The sequence below is a fragment of the Rhinolophus sinicus genome, linkage group LG14, assembly GCF_036562045.2.
Source record: "Rhinolophus sinicus isolate RSC01 linkage group LG14, ASM3656204v1, whole genome shotgun sequence".
NCBI classification, from domain to species: domain Eukaryota; kingdom Metazoa; phylum Chordata; class Mammalia; order Chiroptera; family Rhinolophidae; genus Rhinolophus; species Rhinolophus sinicus.
Genome location: NC_133763.1, coordinates 39,656,962 through 39,669,645, shown reverse-complemented (window position 1 = coordinate 39,669,645; position 12,684 = coordinate 39,656,962). Strand labels below are relative to the sequence as shown.

The 12,684-nt window shown below is 36.2% G+C and overlaps 1 long non-coding RNA gene across 3 annotated transcripts in view; it reads left to right on the top strand.

Annotated features, from left to right (window-relative positions):
* Positions 1–12,684, top strand: part of LOC141568474 (uncharacterized) — a 188,904-nt gene that overhangs the window by 84,744 nt on the left and 91,476 nt on the right. Inside the window, exon 6 of one of the 3 annotated variants that reach the window (XR_012491619.1) lies at positions 5,144–5,253. The exons of the other annotated variants lie outside the window; for them this stretch is intronic. This is a non-coding gene — a long non-coding RNA (uncharacterized LOC141568474). The remainder of the gene's footprint in view (positions 1–5,143; positions 5,254–12,684) is intronic. 3 annotated transcript variants of the gene reach the window in all.

Genomic DNA, 12,684 nt, shown 5'->3' with positions numbered 1-12,684 from the left:
TCTGATGGCCATTGTAGAAAAATATCCATAATTGCTTGGAAGGGTGGACGAGGCACTGGCATTGGTGCATAGCTTCCCAAAGGGTGAACTTCAAAGGTGACTGTAGTGATATTCAGCAATGAGGTATGTAGCGCTTGTTCTAGGATGAGTTCGTAAACTTAATTGTCAGACCTCGTATATTTATACAGTTATATATGCATATAACTCTATAGCTGTAGTTATATATGTAATATAATGTATTGTTAATATAATGCATTTATATTTAATTTCCACCACAGTCTTCTCTGTTCCAGGGAAGAGAGGTACTCAGGGATAGAAGGCTGGGTTGGAAAAAAAAAATTGAAAGATAAAGATAGGGCCACTGAATCACATTACTAAAGTTGCTGTATGTGCTCCGCTCAGCATTGTCTTAGTTGCTGTTGAGAAATCAAAAGAAATATAAAGGCAGGTCTTAAAACTTTAGAGGATTTCCCATCTTTTTGCAAAAACAAAATTTACTCACAAAGCAATAATTTGCACTGTGGTTCTAAATATGGATAAGCGTCGGGTTTATTGGAGGAGCCTGCTCTGCATTAAGACAAACTAGTCAGAATTTGCTGGAGTGGACTCAGGCGTGTGTATTTACAACAACTCACAGCAAATTATAGACAATGTGTAACTGACAAGAGGTTCGACTTTTTCTCAATACACTACATCTCCATCATAACGCAATAACGTGGCCCAAAGAGTCAATCATTTTAAGAGGTTTATGAAACAACTGTCAGGGACTGGCCGTCAAGCTGGCCTGCTGGAATTCTTGAGCTTTATCTATGGGGCAAGATTTCTTCTATTCCTGGCTATTCTGTGCCTTCTAGTATTTCTTGCGTGCTTTGCAATAATTGTGGGGAAGATCCATGTTCTGGGCTGGTTGAGAGTTCCTGGCAGCAGCACACATTAGAAGTCTCCATGGTAGTCGGAATTCATTTTCACTCAGACAGGTTTGGGCTGAGAGAATTGGGGAAAACCATGTCTTAGCATCTGTCAACTCCAGCTTCCCAAGGCAGAGTTACCCACCCTTTCCCCCTCTGGTCTCATTCCTCCATCTCACCATCTCTCCATATATAGAAAATAAGGAGATTAGCATGCCCTTATTTGAAAAAGTAGGGTGGGAGGCATTTAGACAGCAATTGCCTGTGGCCTAATATCTGAATTAGCAGTGATATAAAAATTTGTACTATCACAGATGTATTATCTTTGAGTATTATGTATAATTTCATAATTTCATTATACATAATTTTGCTTATCTAGAATTCTTTGTCTATTTCATATCTATATGCACATATACAAACATAAAAATATATTATATATTATACAGTAGTATTAATATAATATACAAATGTATATATTGTACATGTACATCTGCACACATATTTAAGAAATTTGATTTAAAATTAAATTCTTCCAAATAATTTCTACATGGACATTATTTGCAACGTAATGACTCCAAATGAATTCTAAGAATGGAATCATGGACTCCTAAAAAATGACATGTTTTCTTAAAAAGCAATTGGCATCTAAGAGGCAGGAAGCTGAGGTGCAACAGCCAGAGTCACTCATAGTTTTTCATTTGTTTGAGTTTATTAAATAAAAACATAGCTATTGTTCCAGCCCATACAGACTCAAGCCACTCTTTAGGATGAGTGATTAATAAAAGCTTTACCTAAATCCATAAAGGGAAATCAGAATCAAATCCTAATCCAAACACAAACATTGTTTGCAAATTAGAACTCAAATCCTAATCCCTCTGAGGCTCGTCTGTCCCTGCTCGAAATGGCATTGTTGTTTTGATTTAAAATCCCACAACCTTTTTAAAAGTGATTGCTATTTCTTTCTATCATTAAACACAAAGGCTTTTAAATTATTTTTTCCCTAAAATGTACTTGTAAATAGAGCTGAATATTCAGCTTGTCTAAAAATGGGGAAGGATGTGCTTTAAAAGACAGCCATTTAACAAAAATCATAATTAAAATAATTTTAGTTCAATGTGACTCGATTTTCAGGTAAATTTTCAGAGATGATCTGGAACTGATGTGAGGCCAGTCATTTACATCTATGAGCTCCCTAAATTGACGACAGTCTTAGGAAGTTGTATCAATTTAGATTAGGTTTGGGTAATATAACAGTGACTTAAGAATGTGATGTGTGTATTTGCTTTTGATTGAAATGATTACAAAGAAGCAGAATTCAGCATGAAGAGAATGGCTCCAAATCATTTCCAGCTCTTTGCTCCAGCATCCCTATAGGTGGGTGTGGGGCAGAGCCAGGAGTGCAGTTTCCAGGCTCTCGGCCTCACGTGGAAAGGTGCTGGCTCAGGTAGTAAATGGCCATCAACTGTGATTGGATGGCCATCAGCTGTGGCTGGTTGGCCGTCAACTGTAACCAGTGAGCCACTGGCCACTAATATAACTGCCATGGCTACACTAGCAGAAAAATGGGGGGCTAGCAAGAAGGTGGTGGCTGAGCTAGCAGGAGAGGATTGCAGTTAGCGGCGGAGTGTGGCCGAGTGTGCATTTCAGATTCTGTGGCTCCTGCCTCTTGTGTCTCCAATCCAGCCACCAGTGAGACTATAGTGATGAGACTTCTGTGAGAACAGAGCCCCGGAGAGCAGTTTCCAGGCTCTCGGCCTCACGTGGAAAGGTGCTGGCTCGGGTAGTAGATGGTCGTCAGCTGTGGCTAATTGACCATCAGCTGTAACTAGTTAGCCAATTACCCACTGGTATAACTGCCACAGCTGCGTTGGTTGGGGAGTCAGTCGTTGGCTAGCAGGCAGAGAAGCGGAAAGCAGGTTGCAGGTTGTGTGGCTCCAGCCGCCAGTGAGATGACAGTGGTATGACTCCCCTACCGTGGGTGTTGCTTTTTGGCCTCACCATATCCTGCGTTCTTATGTGGGGAGCAGGAGCAGAGACCCGGCATGACACCCTGCATGACAGACCTCTCCCTCTCTGATATAGTGAAAGTCTACCTATCTTTAAATATTTAGATGAAATATGTTTTTCTTTTCTCAGAAAGCTTTCCTTTATCACCAGGTTGCATTCTAGTAGGAGTAACCTGCTCCCTCCTCTGTATTCCTATACTGTATTTTGTGGATGTTGAAGAAGAAAAGTGATGTCAGTATGGTCACAGTTGCTGCTCAAAGCAGAAGTCTGATTGGTTAGTTTGTCAGCTCTTACAGGGACCTACAATAGTTACATATTTCATCCTTTAAAAACTAGGGACCTGACTTGGTTATACTATATCCTTAGATATGTAACATCTGAAAACCTGAATCAGGCAATTTTGTTAGTGACATTGACTGCTATTTTTAATTTTGCTTGAAAACATATAAACTGGGACTGTCTCAAGCAAATGGGGACATATGGGCATCCTAGAAATAATGGAAAGCCTAGAGTACTATAATCTTTGAAGAAATACTTGTGGCTACTCTTCCTTTGGGCAATATTTTGGAATAAATTGTAGCAGGAGAGCCTAATAGCCACAGAAAAGAGAGTTAATATAGAAAAACTCTAAAAAGCAGGACCAAATAAATATTATAAAGGCATTCTGTGACACAGGCATTAACAGTTGGAGACTGTAATACCTCCCCAGACTATGTTGTTGTAAGTTTGATAAAATAGGGTGAGGATTTTTGCTTCTGTTTTTATTTTTCGTTTGTTTTTCTTTTTGTGTAAAGGCATGGGGCAAATTATATTAAGCAGCCAGAGTCTTGAACATTGCCAGATCCAAAAACACAAGCTCGACATTGCAGCTGTAGCTTTAGAACCACAGGAAATGTGTGTTTAATACAGTGGGGAGGAAAAAAAGGGGTTGTCATTGCATACAAATTTGGTTCCAGTAATTAGAAATTATTTGTGACAAAAATTTGTAAGTAAATCTGATATAATTTTTAGAGAGGGGCTTCTTTGTGACAATAATCCATTTTATTTATTATCCACTCTGTTTCTACACCCTCAATGGCCCCTGCTCACACAGGAAAGCCACTCCAAAAACCTAGCATCTTAGAATTTAAAATGTGGCATTTAAAATACTGATTTAAAGAAGAGATTTTGGTGCCGGTATGTATGTTCTTATAATTATCCCAGAAAAGTTCCTAAAGGTCCCAAACTGCCTGAAGTTCCATTAATCTGGGCTAGGCTAAATTAAACATAAGATAGTTCAGCTGTGTTTGTTTTTAATTTGCAAAGGAATTTAGTGTTCCCGGAAGTGAGGGACTAGCAAACCAGGCTTCAATCAATCAGGAATGTTTTGGGTTTCTCTGCCAGTAGCATTAATGGGAAAGACCTGCTGTTATAACCCACAGGGTCTTTGGCAGGTCCTGAAATAAGAAAGAAAGGAAATTTATAAGCGAATACAAGCCTGAAAGCTGCTCGGAGAAAGAGGTGGTAAAACGAATATATGAAATACTTAGCTAAGGTGAGAGGGTTCTTGAGTTCAAGGAGATTTACATCAGAGAGGCAGAAAGTTTTAATAGAATTTTACGATTTTATAATAAATTATTTTACAAGTGATCTATAATTGTATCCATGTAATACAGGCACATAATTAAAAATGATAAGTCATACTACAAAACTTATTAAGAACACATTTCTGTTCTCCCTGACCTCTGTCATGTTACTCAGGGACAGATTGTAACTTGTTTAGTGTTGTCTTCTCTTATTTAGCACTCTGTTTCAAAGTACCAAACTTTTACTGCCTCCTTAGGGTATTAACTGTCAGACATTAGCCAACAATAGCCTATTATGGGAGATAAGATTTTCCTCACCATTTCTTCCATCCTCCAAGGATTTAGTTAAATAAATACTCAGTACTTATGTTACTATGGTTTTGTAAAAATAGAGTTCACTTTTGAGCCAAGCAATACAGTATGATTTTTTTTCTTGCACATGTTATTTTTCTGGCAATTAATATTTGTGTTTTTAAAATGTACTTAGTTTTTATTTACAGCGAGTTTTCCATAATGCTCAGACTCATAGATTAAAGCCCTCCTAATAATATTTTCCAAATGGTTCATTCAATACATGAAATAATTGATCACTTCTATTTTTTTTTCTAACACGCACTTGTAGACATCTTACCTACCCATGAAGCTACACTGGTTTCTTTCCAGGCCTGATGTACAGCTATTATCCTGAGACATCCTTTACTGCTGTCCTTTGTTGGAGCTCTTCATTCTGGCCTCCCAGGATCTTCTTTCTTCATTTATTTCCTTGTTTCAAGGTAGGCTGTCTTTCAAAAGTTTTTTGAAAAAAGAATGCATGGTGTTTAAAAAAACAAAACAACACAAAAAGTGACAATTCTGAAGTTCTAAAAATACTTTTGTTCTATCTTCACACTTAAATGTTAGCCTGGCTTCTAAAGAATTCTAAGTTAAAAATATTTTCCCCTCCAATTTATGAAAGCATTGCTTTATTATTTTTTTCTCTAGTGTGCTGTTTATAAAATCTGATGCCATTCCACTTTCTGATACTTTATATGTAAACTCTTCCCAACTAACCTCTAACATATTTATAATTATAATAATAGTCAATTCTGGATTACTTTAAAATACTACTTCATCCTTTTTTACCGCCGAATAGTATTCCATTGTGTATATATACTACAGCTTCTTTATCCATTCATCTATCGAAGGACATTTTGGTTGTTTCCATGTCTTGGCCACCATAAATAAAGCTGCAGTGAACATTGGAGCACATGTGTCTTTATGGTTAAATGTTTTCAGATTTTTGGGGTAGATACCCAGGAGAGGGATTGCTGGGTCATACAGTAATTCTATTTGTAATTTTTTGAGGAACCTCCACACTGCCTTCCATAGCGGCTGCACAAGATGAAATAGGACCATTTGTGACAACATGGATGGATCTTGAGATTATAATGCTAAGTGAAATAAGTCAGACAGAAAAAGCAGAGAACCGTATGATTTCACTGATATGTGGTATATAAACCAAAAACAACAAAAGAACAAGACAAACAAATGAGAAACAAAAACTCCTAGACACAGACAATAGTTTAGTGGTTACCAGAGGGCAAGAGGGGAGGGGGGTCGTAGATGAGGGTAAAGGGGATCAAGGATATGGTGATGGAAGGAGAACCGACTCTGAGTGGTGAACACACAATGGGATTTATAGATGATGTAATACAGAATTGTACACCTGAAATCTATGTAATTTTACTAACAATTGTCACCCCAATAAATTAAAAAACAAAACAAAAGATACTACATCATGAGCTTTGGGTGAATTTTAATAATTTCATAATAATAATTTAATCCTAACAATGACCTTCGGAGATAGATATTATCAATATCATTCTAACGGCACGTGACTGACAAGTGGTGGAGATGGGAGTTGAATCCAGGCAGTCTGGCCCTAGACTCCACCTGCAGAACCATGATACCATTTCCCTCTCTTTTCCACGTATTCTGAAATTAGTGCTTGGACTTTCAGTTTTGAGAAAAATCTTTATTCATGGGGAACTATGCCATATGATTGCTTTTCTTTGTTTTCTTCATTCTATTAGTTGGATTTCGGATGCTCATGATTAAATCTCTAATTTTAAATATCTTTTATTTTGCTTTTAATATTTAAAAAAATAATTTTATCCTGCTTTCAGGAAATTCTGTGACCCTTCCAACCTATGTATTGCCATTATTACTAGTGGTAGTCATGTTTAATTTCAGTGATCCTGTTTTTAATTTGCAAGGGCCATTTTCTGTTTCCTGGCTATTTCCGTTTAAATGAATAGCACCCTATATCTGTTTCATGGATGGAATATCTTCTCCTTTCTTTAGGATATTAATTATACAGTTACGTTTCCTTCCCTCTGCTTTGTTTCTATTTTTCCAGTTTCCTTCCTCTATGAATCCTTTGATCTCTCTGTTTTTAGGCTGAAGTCTTTCCTGAAATGAGCAGGGCTTATTGACTGTTACAGTGGATGAACAACTTGACTACTGGATGGAATCTCCAATGTTGATATTTGGAATAATGGAGTTTAGTAAGATAAGAATTCTTCAATCTCCTGCTTTGGGTTATAAACCTTGAAGCGGTGCCCTGTGCTCTGATAGTTAGAATAGAGGACAGGCATAGAGTTTTCACCACTCAATTCTAGACCTTCGTGTATTCTAGATGTTCAGCCCTGTACCTCAGTCCTCTACAAAGCCTGGGGTCCTTGAGACTAGAGTCTGTCATTTTTATTCCTCCAGAAACATAACAGTGTTTTAAGAAGTGAGGGAATGGTGGGTATTAGTCACCTGACTGTTTATTCACATTTTTAACCAGGTTTCTCTGTTTTGAGCTCCATAATTATTTCTTGCCTTACTGTGATTCTAGCCTCAAATTGATTATTTTTTGTCACTATCTTCCTCTTTCGGCAATTATACTGCAGTTTCCTCCTCTATCGTAAAGCCATTTCCATTCCTCACTCTGCTTTCTAATCTATGAAAATTCTTGAAATGCTTCACCTGTTTTTTTCTCTATTCTCTTAATTATGTTCCCTTGTGGATAGATGTATTTGTTTACCAATTTAATTTTGTCTTTACTCTTAAGTTAATAGAATTTTAGGAGAGAGTAGAGATAAATATTTTTAAAAATCAATGTTTGCTTTTAAATTTTTTGTATTTTTTAATGATGACATTTATGCTCAATGCACATAAGATGACTAAGTGTGTAACAAAAGACATACAGGACACGTAATTGGAATCGTGTGTGCACCTGATTGTGTGGTCTATGAAATACAGAGGGTGGCAAAAAAATGTATACACATTTTAAGAAAGGAAAAAAACTATTAAAATTGTAATACTCAATATATATTGATAACAAAACTGAATACGAGTAACGTTTGATTTCTGCAATTACAAGAGGTGCTCAAAGTGGTTACCATCAGCTTAATTTTAGTACAGATTTTTTTTCCTTTCTTAAAATGTATATACATTTTTAGCACCTTGTACGAAACCCTCCACTATTTTCCGTCCTTTCTTTTTGTAAAGCAGTTAATGAGGATTTTGTAGGGGCGTGGATTGGACCTTTGTTCTTGGCATAAGGAATGATATAACCTGACGTATATCACAATATATTTGGGCAAAGGATGATAAATGGGCCTCCAAGGAGGACAAATTGCAAGGAAATAAGATAATTCTTTATCAGAATATGATGAAGTGAGTAGAGAAGAGTTCAAGACAGACTGAGAGTCTCGATGCCAATGGCTACTAATAAGAGATATGAAACTGCATGGTTTAATTAATCACTGGAAGGAAGAAGCTGACCATAGTTATTGAATTCACACTCACCATTGCTGGCACCATGTTACTAGCAAGTTCTCCAAATTATCACTCTTTTGTCTCATATTCATACCCACCCCCAGATTTACCTGAGATGTCCCCTACGCCCCCAATGCCCAAATCTTCAATTCTAGGATGATAGAGTTTGCCTGGGTTAAGAAGAAAAGTTGCTCAAAATAAAGACATTTTAGGGGAAGGTGAAGATGTATGGGAATATAACAAGTATAAGGGGGTATTTAGATACATCACAGTGCAGTTAAATTTCTTCAAATGTCTCCAGCCCTCTTTCCCTTGACTCCATGTTAGCTCACTCAGTGCCACAGAGAGAAGAATGACATTCTGTACTCTTCCACGTTGGTAGCAGAACTCATGCCCTAAACAGTAGTCTGATTATACCTAAATCATGGCAATTTTCAGAAACAGAATATACATATGTAGGTCTATGATATGTGTATGTTATAAAAGAAATAGGGAGACAAGTTGTTTCCAATACTTATCCTCAGGCTTAGAGAGCAATGAAGAGAAGAAATTAAATGATATAGGGTTGTCAGATTCTGGGATATTCATGTTAGTGGATAAGAGTAAGGGTGCAATCAATTCATGTAATTATAAAATCTCAGAGCTTGGGGAAACTTTGTATCTATAGCTTACCTTTATTGTATAGATAATAATAAATCAACTTCTTACTTCACAACAGATACTATTCTAAATATTTGTCATCCTTGACTCATTTAATACCCTCAAAAACCCTACAAAGCACATATATACTACCTTTATCATTATTTCACAAATGAGGAAACTGAGTCACAGAGAGACCAAGCAATTTGCTCCAAGTTGCACACCTACTGATGTTAAAACCAGGATTAGAATCTACAGAGTCTGGCCCAAAAAATATATGCATATGAATTTAACTACTCTCTGTTTCCTCTCTTGAAGGGAAAAACAAAACAAAAAAACACACACACATACCCAGAGGTGTAAAGACACTGGGCTAGTTAATAACACATCAAGACTAAACTAAAATTTCTTAGCCATGAGTAATTGTACTAAACATTGACTGATACTCATGGCTATTGATCAGAATCTATGACACTAGTTTTCCATGCTAGCGTCATTTATTAATTACTTTTCTATAATGATATTGGATCCCCCTAGGTCAAACCTAATTTGGAGTTAAATACATGTACAGCTGATTAAAGGAAAAATATGTTTATTTTTATCATAATCATTATTTTCTGACATTTGTTGTTTTCTGTGTGCCTGGCAATATGCTAGATAATTCACTTATATTTTCTCATTTAACTTCACAACATCACTATGTTGTAATATTATATCTATTTTACATATGTAGAAACTTAAGGACAGAAGATGAGAAACTTAGGCAAGATTACAAAGCAATCAAATTGCAGTTCTAGCCATCACACCCTGCTCTTTCAAAGTTCAAAGTCCTTTTGTCACCACGTACCTTGACTCTTTTTATAAATATTACCAATGAAAATTCATTTTGATTTTGAATATGTGCCAGTTCAGTTAGTTAAAACACAGTGTACACTCATTTGTGGGACTTTAATCTGACCTTTTAAATGAAATTGATATTTAAAAAAAAAGCAAACAAACTTGTCAATACCAAGCAAAACCGTGACATTCCCTCGTGTGATATGCATTATTGGGTGTACATTATCATTTCTGACTTGCTATGCATATTTTCTCCTTATTAAAAAATGTATGCATAGCTAATGTTTACTCAAGAGATGAATTATTTTGCAAGTGAAAAATTATAATTGTTATACTCAGTCACATTTCAACCTTACATCACCAGAAGGGAGTCTTTTGCTGGAAACTCTTTGCAACAATGTTTTTTTAAAGCTCTCCAGACAGCTTTAATGATTATAAAATATTTAGCTATTTTTTAAATGTTGGAGACCAAATAGAATAATACATGAAAGCAATAAATAAATAAACAGACAAATCACATCTAAAGACCAACAGATAATGGGGCTTTCATAAAAGGATTGACCACAGAGGTTTTAAAATATGTTTGATAGTTTTTATTTGTGGTGAAGAGAGTCTTAAACAAGTGAACTTCTCTGCCCTGGGAAGAGTACAGAGGAAATCGTGAGGAAGGATAACAGCAAACTAGTGAGACATTGTAGCACAGTTAAAAATATTGAGCTTTCCGTAAGGTATACATAGTGCAACTACTCAACCTCTGTCTACCCCACAAACCCCAACTTATCGGTAGGTGTACCTTACCCCAGAGGAAATCATGTTATTCCGACAATCAGGCATGTTCTGCCTCATTGCTGTCTGCAGCCTGGAGAAGCGCCTGCAAGAACTGTAAGAAGCATTTTAAAGGGATTTTATGAAACCACTGATCAAGATGGAGTTGGGCCCCATTGACACAATGCGCTTTGACCGTAGACATGTCCAACTCTGTTGAGATTAAGGGTATATAACAAGGGGTCCTTTAGATTTTCAATTCCTTTCTCACTTTCTTTTTTCTTGTGGTAATGCTTATATATTTTTCAAAACATTCACATTTGCATTTATACGTTTGTGAGTTTTTTCCAGTAAGTAATTTTCTGCACTACAATCATCTCTACTTTTAAAAAAATTCTAATGTGTCTAATTTTTGAAATGCAATTTTTATTGATTACTAATTCATGTGACAAATATGCTACCTTAGTCTTCATATTAATATGGTCATTGAAAATGACATAGAAGAAAGGGCATTTAAGCCTACAGAGAATTAATTAGCATGTAATTCTCAGTATATCATCTAGTGTTAATTAGCAGTTAAACCGTCTTCTTGTGCATGACCTGATGATTTCAATAGTGTTCTATTTTGGAGACCCTAGGGGAACTAAACTTGAAAGGATATTCAGTCTTCCTTTTTTTTTTTTTTTTTTTTGAAAATGAAATATAGAATCACAGCTCCAATTCTCCTGTGCTTTGTTTAACTGTTATATATTTTTCTCATGTTCCTTTCTTAGCTCTGTATCACAGGCATTGTCTACCCTTTCTAAAAAAAATAGTAACCAAACCACTACTAATTGTTAAGAGTGAAATAATCACATTTAAAGCCTGCTTTAAAGTTAAAATTTTTTCTTATTTGCAATTCTTAGAGGAATGTTTAATATGATTACATAAATGTGTATATGACCTAGTCTGACTGTTTTCTGTTTCCTCATATTTTGACACATGTGGTTTGGGTGGCATACAACTCTTTGAAGCAAAGAAATTCATTGAGAAATCTGACAAGTCAATGAAAAACAAATTCTGAATGTCCTTTTATTTTTTTCAAAAAAATGTTTCTTTAGTTAATACAGTGATTGTGTATCTGAAAAGTCTGGGTGTATTACGTCTGTATAGAAATAAAAGGACTCATTGGAACAGGTGCTATCGAAGAAAAAATTTTTAGCAATTTATATTTATTCATCATAATAGAAGACAAACAATGTAAGAGTGAAAAATTTACTCAGATCATTCACATTTATGTTTGAAATGCATAATTAAATGTGTACATATCTGAAATGTCAGAAATTCAGGATTCTTTTAAAAATGAAAAAAAAAGGAATTTCTCTCTGTTTGAAAAAGTCCAATGTGCCAGCCGGGCCTGCTGGCCCAGAGCTTACGGGGCATCTGCCCTCACTCACCTTCCTCCTCAGAGTTCATGCCTTGCCCTCCCATGTTGGAGCCAAACCCTGGTTTCTGCATCTGTTTTGTGGCTATCCCTTTGGTTCACAACTTTCTTAGACTGGTTATAACACCACGGAAGTCAAAATATATTCTTTTTAAAAGGTTTTCATGGCTTTTTGATTTATAATCATATTAAGAAGGGTTTGCTTATTAAATTATTCTCTTCACCAAGAAGAGCAACTTACATGTGGGCATTCCACAGAGCATTTTCACACACATTATCTCATTTGGTTCTCACAGAAACTCAGAGCAGGTATAATTATGTCATTTTATAAATGAAGAAAGAGTCTTGGGGATAGTCAATGATTTCCCAAGCTAGTAAAGCTGGATAGATGGTGGTGAAATCAAGAGTAACACTTGGGTTTTCAATTTCTATAACCAATTCTTTTCCCACTTTATTACACTTGAGGGTATAGACCTCAAACCTTGGTTTTTTCCGGGCTCTCCTTGGGCTGGAAGACTTGGGAGATAGTGAGGCAATAAAGAAGGTGAAAAAATGAAAACAAGTAGAAAGAAAGCTGATCTGCAAGGTAGTTTCCTACCCCATGACATTCCTGCATCCCAGGGAACAGGATGGGTGTGTTCCTTTCCAAGACCATTTCTCACGTTAGTCCTTAATGGTAGAGGTTTGGGAGACACGTGGGAACCATGGCTACAGGTTGAGTTTGAGGCCAGGG